The 14,913-nt window shown below is 37.6% G+C and overlaps 1 protein-coding gene across 2 annotated transcripts in view; it reads right to left on the bottom strand.

The window, feature by feature from the left end:
• The window catches only part of aadac (arylacetamide deacetylase), a 34,508-nt gene that overhangs the window by 17,914 nt on the left and 1,681 nt on the right, over positions 1–14,913 (bottom strand). The window lies entirely within an intron of this gene.

Here is a 14,913-nt window from a genome sequence, read left to right as displayed (position 1 = left end):
ACATCATCGGGAACTTCTGCATTAGTCAGTTTACAGATAGAGTGGAGTTTGGCTGACAGCATGAGGAATGTATTTTTGCACACACACAAAAACACACTAACAGAGAGAGAGAGAGAGAAACAAAACAAAACAAAAATCAGTAAATCACACATCTATGAGGACTAGCGCTGAGATAAGGCTCAAGTATCAAGTACAAGCATAAATGCAGCCACAGATATTTGGTTCATAGTAATGCTACATACCGCTGGAGTATAAAACAATTCAAACCGTGAAATGTATCCGTTAGGATTACATTTTTGAAATATTAAATTGTGTCTTTCTTATGAATTATTCAACATTCAACCATCTGTCTTAATGCTTTGTGTAATGTATCAGTGACTCTACCGATCCCCCCTTATAATCCCAACTAATCCAGACTTCGTGGTCTGTAGCTTCCCTTTGTTACAGCGACCTCTGAAGAGCCCTAAGGTTGCATGGTGTGTTGCTTTGCTGACCTCTAGAGGTGAAAGCTGAAAGATGCGTAAACCTGCCCCAAACAATGTGGCTTACTCCTGAATATCAGTCGTTGTGCTACCAACACAATAAACGTGTCACATATCCACATGCACGAACATAAAGGTGTCAGAAACATACTATCAGCAGTAAAACTGTGATAACAGTCTGTGGTAGGCATGGCTCATGTGCTCAGCTTTACTGTGGCAAAATTCATCATGTAAAAAGGTTGTCCCTTTGACCTTACAGATGTTTACAATACATGAACTGTATCATTTCCCCAGAGATGGACAATGAAAACAAAAGGGAAATGAATATTAGATTGAGAGTCATTAATCTTCTCTGACTAATTCAAAGTGATGAATCACACACATCTAAGAAAATACATTAATACAATCCAACCGGAATTGGTCACCATTACTGACTATACCACACAAAGTAACATGTAGTTTTCCCCCTTGACACTTCTGAGTCACCTTTAAATGTGCAGTTTAAATGTTTCTTCCTATCCCGTAGCTGGATTTCCACAGTCTGGTTCTCTGTCTGAGTGGAGCAGATGGAAAAACCAGTGTCATGATGCTGGAGAGCTGAGATTGATCGGATCAGACACACCTACATGTGTAGCACAACTGTAGCTAATGATGGCATACTCATCCTCTCAGCTTGTCAATTTTTCTGCTATTATCAAGTTATTTTCATTATCTGTTAATATGACATTTTATAGAAGTTTGTAGAATACAAGCACAGTGCTGTACATTGTATATACTGTACAAAAACACAACTAATTTGATACATCCAGGACTTCCAGTCTGAGCAAGTGCACTGAAAATGTACTATAGCAAAACCTCCTGGCCACCAAGGGCTTGTTTGAGTCGACTGGCTCATTCATGCCCTAACAGAGGGAATGTAAGAGAAATGGTAAGAAAAAGTGGACACATTCAGTTCCATAACACACAATTCATCCTTTCCTAATCCCTGTTCTTTACTCACCAGGTTTTAACCTGAATCACATCCAGACAAAATGAAGAATGTTTAGTTCAGAGTTGCTATAAGAACAGATTTGTATAATGTATATAGCAGATTTCCTAAATTACTGTTGAGGATCCAATAAAATTTGCAGGCCTGTGGACTTCTCACAATAGGATATATTTCTTAAATTCCAGTCCCAAAGAGAAGATATGAGCTATTGAAGAAGTGCATTTCAAGTTAAAAGTTTACTTTTACACTTTTTTCAGTAGAATGTGTGGGTGGTTGCTTTGGCAATCCTTGATCTCTAAAGCTGTGGGATTTCTGATGTATAAGGCCCAAGAGGTTATAAGCTCCGATATTTCAAGCTAAATCACGATGCAACTTCCATGCAGGTTTTACAGAGACCACTGAGACTGCTCTGATGAAACCACTGGATGCTGTTCTCGAACTTGCGCTGGTTGTTTGTCTTTATTTTTCTTGAATCTACTACATGAGGCTTGTAGCAGCTCAAGTTCAGTATAATATCGTCAGTTTCCATCATTTTAAATGGCTCCCGAACTGATACTAAGTCGACAACGTGGAGGCTTTGTCCTTTTCATATGTATGTGGAAACATGGAAGCTTGACTTTGCTGTTCTTTGCTGTCTTTTGCATTACTTCCTGAGTCTAACAATGCAGCACTGTGACTTATGTCAACGTATCAACTGAAAATCTGAACACACAGATACCGTTTAAATGTTCAATACGAAATAAGGTCATAGAGGATAACAGGCTGACTCATCTCTTCCTGCTCCAGACGCCTGTGCCTTTTAAAGTTAGGAGTTTCTGGACGAGTGATAGCACTCAGATTTGTTCCTGTGACAGAAAACTTGGCCAGCCCTGAGGACACAGAGAACCTGGAAGACCTCCTGGGTAGGAATGGGATCACTGAGTCACATGTTTGATTCTGATGGCCTTTTGGCATCATCTGAGACACCGTGAAATCATTAAATAGACTGTGGAAGGATTATTTAATTTACAGGTGCCTCATATACAGACCTTTAGGAGTGTACTTTGGGAATTTTGCAAGGATTCCAGCATTAAAGCTCTATTTGTTAGTAGCTAAGAACAGTACACTGTAAAAGCTCTAATCTTGCTGATGGGAACTTTGGTCAGTCATTATTGACCTCTTTTTGTCATGTGTATTAATCAGATGGTGAAAATATGTAACTGAAATACTTAATTTTATTTTTATGGAGAGAAATGGCAGTAGCATTTCTGGGAAGGAAATTAGTTCTATTTAGGTCATTCAAGAGATCAGCCATTGAAAAAACATTAAATCATAAATCAACTGAATATAAAACAACATTTATATTTCAACTGCCTGATAAACATGAGTCATTTAAACCTGGACCCTAGTAGAGTGGACTGGATCCTTCCTTGATGGGTAATGTGTACACCAAACCCAGAATGGCTGTCTACTATTCTGCCAAAATCAAAATCTCACCTGTGCAGAGAAGTAATGAAAAAAATGCACTCTCTGTTCTGTTCATTTATTGCTTCGTCAGTGACCTATGAAAAGGTTAATCTAAGTAAACAGAATTTACTCAACAGTGTGGCGTTCATCTTTAGATATACATTTTTTCTGTCATCTGTCATTCTGCATTATTTTTTGCTGTTTCTGTTGACTAAGTCAGTGAACTCGCCCAGTGTTTTGATGCCAATTTCTGATCAGCTTATGAATTGGATTGTTATAGTGCACTGTCATAAAATCAGGGGATTGTTTGTGTACAAAAAACCTGTATCCTCACATGCCATCCAGGTTTGTACCTGGTTGTTTGAAAGCAGGGACTTAAACCTATATTTTGACACAGGAGGCAGGACAGGTACATTACTCAGGTAAGGCATGTGTAGTCAGTAAAGGAGTAACAAGTGGAATCAGCAGGTAATTGGGGCATTGGCAGCAGGTAGGCAAACCAGTAACGTAACAGTAATGGCAAGTCCGCTGAGAGTTACTTAGATGTTCTGAGTAATTATGGAGGAAAAATTCCACTAACATGGAGGCAAAATTGGAGGAGTCTATTAGGAGGCAGTGAGCTGAGGAACAGGCATGCAACCGTCTATTCTCAACACAACAAACAACCAAAAAAAGAAAAAAGGTGATGTGACCTGTTTTCAAACTACTGGTAACATTCTGAAATTACAACTTGTTGATGTTTTTTGGACAAGTTTTTTATGCATGCTGTTAGTGAACAGTTCAGTACATTAATTTCCTGAATATTCACTGCCAAAAATACTGTAATATCAACATTAGTATGCACTGTAAGCACTGTGCAGTTCATAGTATTAGTATATTGTATGGATTTGGGAGAGTGACTGAGAAAGAGGTAGTAAGTGGAGTAAAATAAATTAAACCAAAAAAAAAAAAAAAAAAGGGGTAAATGAATGCAAAAATATATAATTATACCACCAACAATTTTATTCAGCCTACTCATCAAATCCTCACAATACCACTCAACAAAATACAATCCTGTCATTCTACTATGAAAGAGGTGTCCCGTTTACTTGCTGCATCATGTTACAAACATCATGTTTGCATGTGCACTGCAAGAATGGATTGGATTTCATTCCTGGAATCTATTCAATTTTTAGTGCTACAAGTCAGGCTAGAGACAAAAGTCACATATCTTCTGTCATGAATGCCTACAATTTATACTCGTTACGTATAGTGCACATCTTTCTTTTCATTCCATTAGCAATAAAATGATTATTGTTTTCAATTTAATATGGACCCTGCTGCACTCTTTTAGCTATTTACTTTTTAGTTTCTGAGCTTCCTTAAATTCTTTTACATGGCTTTAAAATTCATACAAAATTTAGTCATGGTCTTAAAAAGGTGCTATATGTAAGTTTTTGCTATCACTACATAATGTTAGCATTAACAGCTGTTACCTTACTAGTCTAGAAGAAACCAATTGCAAATTCAGCATCAAACTTCATTCCTCAACTCGCCAAGAGCTGTCTCCAGTGGTGGAAAGCTACGCATATGTTAACTCCTGTTTTTCATCTATTTCTATCATTTCTTCACTTTTACTAAAGTTAACAAGTTAACCAGTTGGTCCCAGGCTGTCTCATCTCGTAATACCTCTTTGCAATAGTGAGTCGCTGTAGCATCGAGTCTGCTCTCAGTCAAACATGAGAGGATGAAGAAGTAGTGAGTAAAGGAATAAAGTTTGATGCTGACCTTGCAACATTTCTTCTAGACTGGTAAGTAAGCAACCATTAATCTAATGTTGGCTATGTATCAGCAAAAAACTTACATATAGCACCTTTAATGTTATCCAACTGAGAAAGTTGGAGCTGTTTTTCATTAATGACATTCTCCTTTGATGAATTACCTCCCACATGTGTGTTCAGTGTGGGGCTTTTATGTTTATGCAGATGAAAGAGAATGACAATAAACAGAGAGGAGGACATACAGGACTACCAGCAGGACATTGATATCCTCTAATAGCCAAATGCACTGTTTTTATTGGGACCATTAAGGCCCAAAGGACCACTGGACATGGAGAGAAAGTGGGATAAAAGGTAGCTGGGTTTCACAGTCCTGGGTCACCCAGCCCATGGTCTGGAACATTAGATCAGAAACATGTGTTGTAATCTTTTCTTCATGTTCAATTAGTGGCTATGGCTTTATCCTCTGGACTCACTGGGAGTTACAGCAGTTAAGCATGACAGGAAGCTCAGCGGTGGGCTTTTTGCTTCTTTACGTCAGAATCACTCATCCCCCCCAAAAAAGGGGCAAGTAATTTGCACACTGTGTCTTGCTACACCAGTCAGATCACAAGCTTGTGACATCCTCTGTCCTGTTTATTGTTTGCTCTACTTCCCAAAATTTGTGACCTTTTTTTTTTTTTTTTACTTCATACTGACTGCAAAAAAGTAAAACATACATGCATACTTACTACGGATAGGACAACCTCTTTCTCTATAAGACAAGGATTGCTGACCTGAAAATATCCTCATTTAAACAACTGACTGAAATTATTACTGTACGGAATTATGTTTTTGAATGCAGGTTTATATTCTTCATATTAGTGCAATTTATTCATTATTCGTTCTTGCTTTAAGATAATGACAATGCAAGATAATACTAGTAAACACTGTTACACCACTGAATTGTTCACTTGCTATGACAATGTAATTTTACAGCCAAACTTGTGATTTGGACACATCACATCATTATTTTTTTGTGTTTGCGCAATTACTCTCAAGCTACAAAGCAGCACATATCATGAACAAGCTACGTCTTCACCTGTGTGACCAAAAATAAAGCAATCTGGAATGCTAGGCTGATCGAGAGCATTCGATCTGCAAATGGGGGCAGAGGGTTCCTTACAGAAACTTTTCATGGACTCTTTGAATAGGGTTGCTATGGTAACCTGATTTCTGCAATCAGAGGGATAAACAAAGCAGTAAACACATGAGTTTACAGCTCTGACAAATGACACTGTGTATTCCTGGCATGTTTATTCATACCAGAATGTGGTCAGACACATTCACATACACTAACACGCTTGTGCATACAACTACATATCAACCAAGGGCCATGTACACATGGCACAAAAACAAACATAACAGGACTCTTTCAACAACAACATCATCAAAATGGTTAATAGATGATGTGACAGACTAGGGTATTTTGACTAAGTGCAAAAATACAGGTCAGAAACAAAGATAAAGTGGAATAGGTCAAATCTAAGAGTAGTTTATCTGTTCTCCTCTCCCTGCAGTAAAAATAACAGTTGGTCAGAAACTAACTCACAATTTCAGGAGGCAGTAAAGGAGGGATGTATAAAAAAAGATGGGGTGAAAAGAGGGGTGAAAAAAAATAAATGGTTTACTACATGAGCGGCTCCGGGAGTTTGATCTTTGCACTCCGTCATTTTGTCCCAGTATGTTTTGCTGAGTATGGTCTGTAAAGATAGGTTGAGCATGTTATGCTGGAGCATTTTTTACGAGCAGAATCTAAAGACGACATCCGCAGATCAAGATGAATGCACCAAAAATACATACAGAACAGGGGGTGTATTACAGCTCAAAGCTTAAGTGGCCACATACACTACCGGTCAAAAGTTTTAGAACTCCCCCATTTTTTTTTTTTTAAATTTAGGGGATTCAAATCCAGTGAATAACCTTAAATGGTACAAAAGTCAACAGTAAACTGCCCAAGGTATTAAAAAAAAACAAAACGTTTACGTCACCAAAAACTGAAAAATCATGCAAATTTCGTAGAAACAGGCCTTTGGTTAAGTTACAGCTTTCCTGCAGCAAAGGAAGTAAATTAAGCCTTAAAATTTAATGCTCACAGTTCCTACAGGTGCCCCAACTTTTGTTGACTACTTACGAACCCTCTGTCTGTACAAAGGCAGTGTTGGAACAAACTGTGTTACTACATTCTCTGATGCATGATTAGCACTATACTGTACTGCAGGAAGCAGTACTGTATATAGCTATCAGAATGTAGAGAAAAAGACAAGAAACAAAGAAAGACAGGTCAGGTTGGTCAGTGGTTCATCTGAAAGCAAGATAATGACCCTACACATCAGAAGAAAAGAAGTAGACAGTACCTTCACATGATGGAGGACCAGCACAGTCTCCCGGCTTAAAACCCCATCGAACTGGTTTGGGATGAATTGGACAGGGGGTGAAAGCAAAGACACCTGCAAGTGCAACACATTCGTGGGAACTTTTGTAACAGTGTTGGAATGAACTCTCTGAAAAATATTTGATTTCCATTGTACAAAGAACGTCGAGTGTGTTTGGCTAATGAATGAGTCAAAAATTTTGATTAAATTTTGTTTAACAAGAAGATTCCATGATTCCTTGTTTTAAAATCGAGCTTGTTTATTTGTTCTATGCTTTCATTTCAGAAACAATGAGACACTGAATGATGTAAATTTAAATAACAGCTGGAAACACGGAGGTGTTCTAAAACTTTTGACAGGTAGTGTATGTTCATCCATATTGTACACATAAGTTACAAACTGCTCCATGTTAATCAGTGTTTATCAAGCTGATTAGAGATGTATTATGTTTCTCATTATCATACTACACATGAAAAATAAAGCAAATGATTTTACTCAATAACAATATGTGACAGCACTAAAACTTATTTATAGAACAATGAATTGGCCTACCTAACACATGAAATATCTGATGATAATAGGAGAACTTACTGTAACATGTCTGAATCATTATGCTCAACAAATACTTAACTGGTTTACTCACTGGTTTTACTCCCTGAAAGTCTCTCATATTGTCTGTTTTAGAAAGCCGTACTTGGACAGATCAGAGATGACAGGACAGACATTTATAGAGAGGTCAGAGTTCAAATTTATGATTTATGCATTCTGTAGTATTTTGCAATGTTACCTAAATGTCAAAAGGCTGATGGCAATAAGAATCAATAACCATTGATTCGTATTCTTATTAAAAAAAAAAAAAAAAAAAAAAGCCATGTGAGTCACTAATATTATAAATGTTTATCACAGCTTCAAACATATGTCAGATCAGCACATTTTACACTGGCACTGACAGTACAATGTTTTTATAGTCACCAGAACCAAGTCAGCAGTTTAAAAAAAAAAAAAAAAAGAATCATCCCATAATACAATGTATTTCTCTATAATTTATTCTACATTTTCCACTGGGAGGTTATTTTCCACAAGTCTGTTCCCTATTGCTTAAGCGGATATAACATGTCTTGACAGATAAATACACATATGCTCACAAAAGCACACTCACATGCAAATTGTAATTGCTGCCTCCAGCCTAAACTGCAGACTCAGTGCCAGAGTCAGGAGGGGTCAAGTAAGGGGTTTTAAAAACATGGCAAAGTGCAGCAGAATTCAGTAGAGCTCTCTCCTCAGAGAGCAACTAACTTAATTCACCCCTATACTGTGTAGAGGGAGTCTGATGAAGTCTGGAGAGCAAAATGCAAAAGACGTTGACAACTGAAGCCAGTGACAAGTTCCAACTGAGCCAAACGGAGTTTTATCAATGAGAAGAGAGGTAACTGAGCGGAAAAAAAAAAAAAATTACTTTTGTCATTCTCATTTTTTCTAACCTCTGTTCTTGTGTACAAGCCAAAATCCAACCATCTGGTTTTGTTTTGCTGTAGTCTTGAAGACTAAAATACACAATACTCACTGGTCCTCAGACACTCACGTTACAGTAATTACAATAATAAGATCCTGCTGATCTCAGAGCAGGAAAACAAAGATCCATCATAAGCTCATTGAGCAGCCCGTTAAGAACCAGCATTGGCTCGCTATCATGAGCATCCTCCATGTACTCAAAACTCTTTTCAGTGTCACCATGATTTACATACTGACTGACACAGATGATAGGTCAGTGACATGTTTGTAAATTAGCAATGACTATAGGTCATTGCCATGGAGACCACTGGGTTCAGAGAGCCCAATAACATTTCTGGGTTAAAATATCACCAAATTACAAACTGTAACTATGTCTGGGCACAAAGCCCTCAATTAGATATAAACTTAAAAGTGTATTCATACACTGCATGACATACTGCTGTGCCTTGGCCACAAATCCATGGAAGGAAGGATGTATAAAAACTGTATTTAGTGGCTAGTCAATAGATCATTCAGTCAATCAATCAAACAAACAATCACTGCAATGTGTGAGCAAAATCCTTGTCAGAAATTATCTTGTTCTCACACACCTAAACTACAAATAGAGTGAGCAGCTTCCTAAAACATAGGAATGTGTTTGCCACTTCAAAGCCAACTTCACTTGAACACCTCTGGCCTACATGACCGCTCAAGACACACACAAACACATAACACTATGTGCATGCACACAATGGACACATACTGTACAACCTCAATATATTGCATTGGATGTCTTTACATGTATGTACACATAAACACACATGCTCATGTACAAGCATGCACACACAAACATCACATTCACAAGACGAATGAGAATGTGTTAACTGTTACAGACTATGAATGTCAGTAGAGGTCATGTTTCTTTCAGCTCCAGGAGGTAACAGCACGTTCACGCATAAACACCTTAGAAGTCTTGGTATTCAGGGTGGCAAGAAGTTGATAAATGTCAACTTAATTTTAATGCAGTGACATAAAGGCATAACCTTTGATTCAAAAGTAAACAATTCATTCATGGAACACTGCAAAAACTCCCAGATTGATTGACAGGAGTTTTGACAAACCAAAGGACACCGGTCTCCTAAAAATCTAGGTTGTTACTGCAATTATATATATATATATGATACCTGGAACCTCTTGTTAATACTAGTTGGGCCTTTAATATTTTAAGTAAAAGGCTTTAAGTTATGCACAATTTTACACCTAACTAGGACATGATTTTCAAAGTAATACTTTCTCGCAAATTGTTTACAGCAACGCAGTTTGTAAGAACTCAGTAAAGCATTAAGAAACTCTACCTAAGTCTTTGAAAACCCTGTTACAATATACTGTAGGTCTGTAAGGAGCAACTGCTGCATATCTCAATTTGTTTTAGTAGTGGAACTTATTCAAACAAAACGAGTGAGGCAATAAATAGACCCACTCACACACCAACAGAACACCTTGTCCACAAAATCATCACACATGGTTCTAATCATGGCATCTGAAGCCAACAGAGAGCAGGGGCTTAAGCTCTCTAACAAAAAGTCAGTGTCCTACAGCGAGAGGTTTGAGTGGCAGGCTGTCCTTGAGTTAGAGATGATTGCAAATTACCACAAGATGCTGTTGCAGTTTAGTTGCAACTGGAGGACGCAAGTAGTGTAAGACAATAAAAATTAAATCCAATTTAATATCAGAAAGGGTAACAACTATTTAAAATTGTAGTATGTTTTTAAAAACCATTTAACTTTTCACGTAGCGGCGTCAACTGTTGCAAAATAAGTTATTAATCATTATCTGATACAAGAATGCAACGACAGATGAGGGATCTCTAAGGGAAAAATAATACAAATCCAACCAAATTCCAGTGACCTTCTTTAATGAGTTAAGACTTATCATCTTAACATTAGTCTTGATTGATAGGGCAATAAAAAAAAAAAAACAACTACCCAAGATTTCTTTGACTGAGCCAGATTTATTCTGAACTACCATACCATGAACCTAAAGAGCCAAAGGTCATCACACTCACCTCAGACAATAGTTAACATGTATGACTAATGTCAAATTAATCAGACGTGTCGACAGAACTGGGCTCCTTTTCATCAGTATTGTTGAGTCAGAGCCTGTACAGAAGTGAATTCACAGAACTGAAATCCAGGAACTAGATTGCTCAAAAAGTCACAACACACAAATTCATCCACACTACCCTACTACTACTACTACTACTACTACTACTACATACCATATTTCGTTCCCTTAAAAAACACACAGTACTTTTTGTAAATTCCCAGTGTAATCAAAAGTCATCACCTCACATGAGGATCTGCATCTACGTTATTGATTCGTGACAGATGGCTACAACCACAACTGAGAAAGTGGTGTTCCATAAAGTCTACTATATCTATAGCTCAGGTTATTTTGTATGTCAGCGTAGCCAAAAGAACAGAGAAATCTAACAGTGTACGAGGGGAGTCAGAGAGACAGACTAAAAAATAGGGTAAAGCTAAAAACAGACTCAAAACATAGTGAAAAGACTACAAACCCCTCATATAACACACACACACACACACACAATATATTATATATATATATATATATATATATATATATAAGACATATTGAACAACTCAATAAATATAGAAGACAACACACCAAATGACAGGTAGACTATGATAAAGATCAATTTGCTAGGCAACTCCTGAAATCACACAAACCCAAATTCACACAAAGGATTATACCAAAAAAAAAAAAAAAAAAAAAAAAAGGACACTACCATCCATTGAAAAAAACTGTTTTAGTTGCAAATTGGTGCTGCAATTTGTGCAGATAATGCAATTAAACAGACGAAAAAAAATTAAATTTTTATGGTATGGTGGATGAATAGTTCCCAGCCCATGCACGTCTGGAATGGATTACTGAGCAGTTGAGAAACCAAACTGTAACAGCCAGAGCTAATCCCACTGGCTATTTCTGGCATATCGACCTTCAAAGTAAAGAAAAAAAAACTCCAGGGCATCTGTCCACAAATTACTGGCCAATCTCTCTCTTGCATTTTGTAACTCCTTTCTTTCTAAAACTACCCAAAGGAGGTCTTACAGAACAATAAATCTTTTCTGCTTCTCTTCACGTACTGTATGTATAAAGTCACTCTGATGTTTATTCTTCTCTATCCAAACTGTTAAAGAGGTACTTTCTGTTTGTTTACCACTCTATAAAACATGCTGCTGGAGCCAGCCCACCTGCAAACACATGTTTAGGCGCTTCAATGACATTGCAGTTTAGATTGACTATTCTACCACTTCAAAACTAAACTTAAACGACATGCCAGCTGACATGCATGAAAAATTGTCTTTTGATTGCAAAAACATACATGTGTCTAATCTAAAACATTGATAAATATACTTTAACATTCGAAATAAAGGAACATAAAATGTGCTGATTTATTAAGAGAGAATTCCATACAGGAGGAAAAAACATGTCAAGGATGTTGAGAAAGCGTCTAATGTAAGGCGATATTTTTTCCAAACCATGCTACTCCTGTCATTCACCTCCCACAGGAGGTGGGCCCCTAGTCGTAACCAAGCAATGAGTGTGAAGAGCTGAGGCAAATGTTGTATGTGCCTACAAATTCCTCAGAGCCTACCAGCTAGCTGTGACTTTTAACAGCTGAACTGTCGCTCCACACTCCCTTTAGCCCACACTGTAGAGTGAAGAAGAGAGCAACATTAGTTTACCATTTCCCGCTATCAGCGAGTCAGTGATGGGATAAACTGTGTAAGCAAACATAGGGGATTTCCTTAACATACAGCAGAATCAAAGTCATTTAAAAATCCACGAGAATCCCAATTTAACCTCCAGAGCATTTTGAGTATTGTAGCTTAAGGAATAACACAGCTGACGATGTAGTACTCCATCATCTGGAGTAATTTAAAGCCGAAGGGAAACAGTTTCTATGGCCAGAAAAAGGATGGAGCAGACTCAAATTTGTGAAGAGCAGAATCGCAAACAATCAATTCATATTGTAGTGGCCACAGACCTATGCACATGCAAACATGCACACACAAAACCTGTTGTAAGCTGCGCTCTTTCCATCATCTCCTCTTCTCAACCCTCTAAGCCTCTTATCACTGCAATTCGCAATCTCTAAGAGAGGCTTAACTCTTCAGTTATAATGATGACTTGGTTTCTAGACATACAGTAATTAATTCTATTACTTTCTTTGCTTCCTGGAAGAAAAATTCTGCTCTGTTAGCAGATTAAATCCACTTTGATTGGGTTTTAGAAATGGGCATGAAATCCTGCATAATTGAATTAAGTCTTGTTTGTACTGAGATTATTTGTAACTAATGAGAATAGAGCCTCACTAACACCAATGGTCATGAAAGTTGGTATGTAAATCACGTGTGTGGCTGTCAACAGGCCTAGTAGAAGCCTCTGACAATATAATGAAGGATTAATAGTCCTTCCTCATCACTGTTGGTAAATCAAGAGTAACACAAGGACACATTTACAAGGATATAGTCGGACAGTGACTGTTGTATTGCTCTTCACTTACAGTAAAAACAGCTGGAGCAAACCAATTGTAGCTCTTGGTTTCTGGGTGAGAAAAATTACATATTGAAGCAAACAAAAAAACCTGATCTAGTCATCAGAGACAGGAGGAGAAGAGAAGAGAAGAGGTGTTGTCTATGTGTTGGAGTGTTGTCCAGATGGTCAAGTAAACAACACGGATAATACACACAATGGAACATGCCAACTTCGCCTGTGACCTAAAGTTAGTGATTTCATGTCTTCTGTGTTACTAAAGGCAGTGCAAAAAAAGAAAAAAAAAAATCTTCCCTCCGCAAATGTAACAACGGTGCATATGCAACTGTGTATGTTCTATGTGTGTGTGTGTGTTTGTGATTCTCTGTGCACATGCAGGAGTATCCAGAATGTGTGCATGTTTGTTGATGTTTAACAGTTCTAATGAGGGATGTAGTGAACCAGCAGCTTTGTGAGAGGGAACTTAGTATTTGGGAGGCCAAAGCACACATAGTATGATTTCAAGACAACTTGAGCTGTGGTTTGATGGATGCTGTTTCATAAATACTGTTTACAAGTAAATGATATTGTGACAATCGAGATGAGTCCCCCAGAAATAGAAGAACTTAAGAACTTAAAGTTGGAAATCAGTCAGTTGTTCAAATATCACATCTAGTGACAAGAGTCATTTTATCTTAGCCCTGGAGGATACTGATCTAACATATAGTATGTGCCCCTGATAGATGCCCCCTGAAACTCAACTGTGAACTGTACTGATTTTCAAAACACCTGCATCTGATATTGGACAATATAATAAAGTCATACAGTAATTTTTTGTTGTCCCAGGTTCGGACCTGTGAATACTACCATTACTCTTCCAATTCAACTTTCACTTAAAAGTCACGAAAAGACAGACATGTAACACAGCTGATTCAGTTACATACTGTACTACTAACAGCAGAATGCGAAGGAAAAGAGGGACTCTTGGAATTCAACAAAGTCCAAACCAGTCAAATAAATTGTATTTTGGAAAAAGACAAAACGTTAGGGTAGCTTTCATCATAAACAAAACACGAACAAAAACAAATGATTCAAATGGCCCATTTGATAGGAAAAAAATAAGTAAATTGCTTATTGAGCTCATCTGTAACAAAGTTGTCCTTGACCATTGCGATTGGACAGTGCTTTCATCTGGCACAAAGAGTTTCACAAAGAGTTTGTGGTGTAAAGGAGCTTGGGGCAGTTGTCATACCATGTCAATCAATAATCATGTTATTTACTGCTATAATAAAGAGCCAAGATCAAGAAAAAAAAAAAAATTCTTAAAATTATTTGGGAGCCATATCTAATGGCTCACATCAGGGAAGCATTCTACATCTGGGCTGTCCTTCTGTGAAAAACAATTTTGTGACCTAGTTAATCACATAAATCAAATATTATTGGTTTGGCAGCAATTAAGAACTCCACTTTTGTCCCCAATAATTCAAGTTGAAGAAGGTTTTTGTTGAGGTTTAGCAGTCTATCAGATTCGTGGTATTTCAAGCAGACCACTTTCCCTGAGTATTTCGTAGTTGCAGTTACTGTGGGATTACATTACAGCAGATTACAGGGGGGCGGGGGAGACCAAAGTGAGCGCTCCACTACAGGCGCTCACATAGAAATGACTCCCGTCCCTCTGCGACTCAGACACAGTGGACTCATCTGAGGAATCAAACTTGAGAACTACTGAAACTGAATGAGGACCTTTTACTCTTTCATCGGATTTTTTTTACATT

The sequence above is a fragment of the Xiphias gladius genome, chromosome 7, assembly GCF_016859285.1.
Source record: "Xiphias gladius isolate SHS-SW01 ecotype Sanya breed wild chromosome 7, ASM1685928v1, whole genome shotgun sequence".
Taxonomy (NCBI): domain Eukaryota; kingdom Metazoa; phylum Chordata; class Actinopteri; order Istiophoriformes; family Xiphiidae; genus Xiphias; species Xiphias gladius.
The sequence above is the reverse complement of the archived record's forward strand: the minus strand, read 5'-3'. Positions and strand labels throughout refer to the sequence as shown.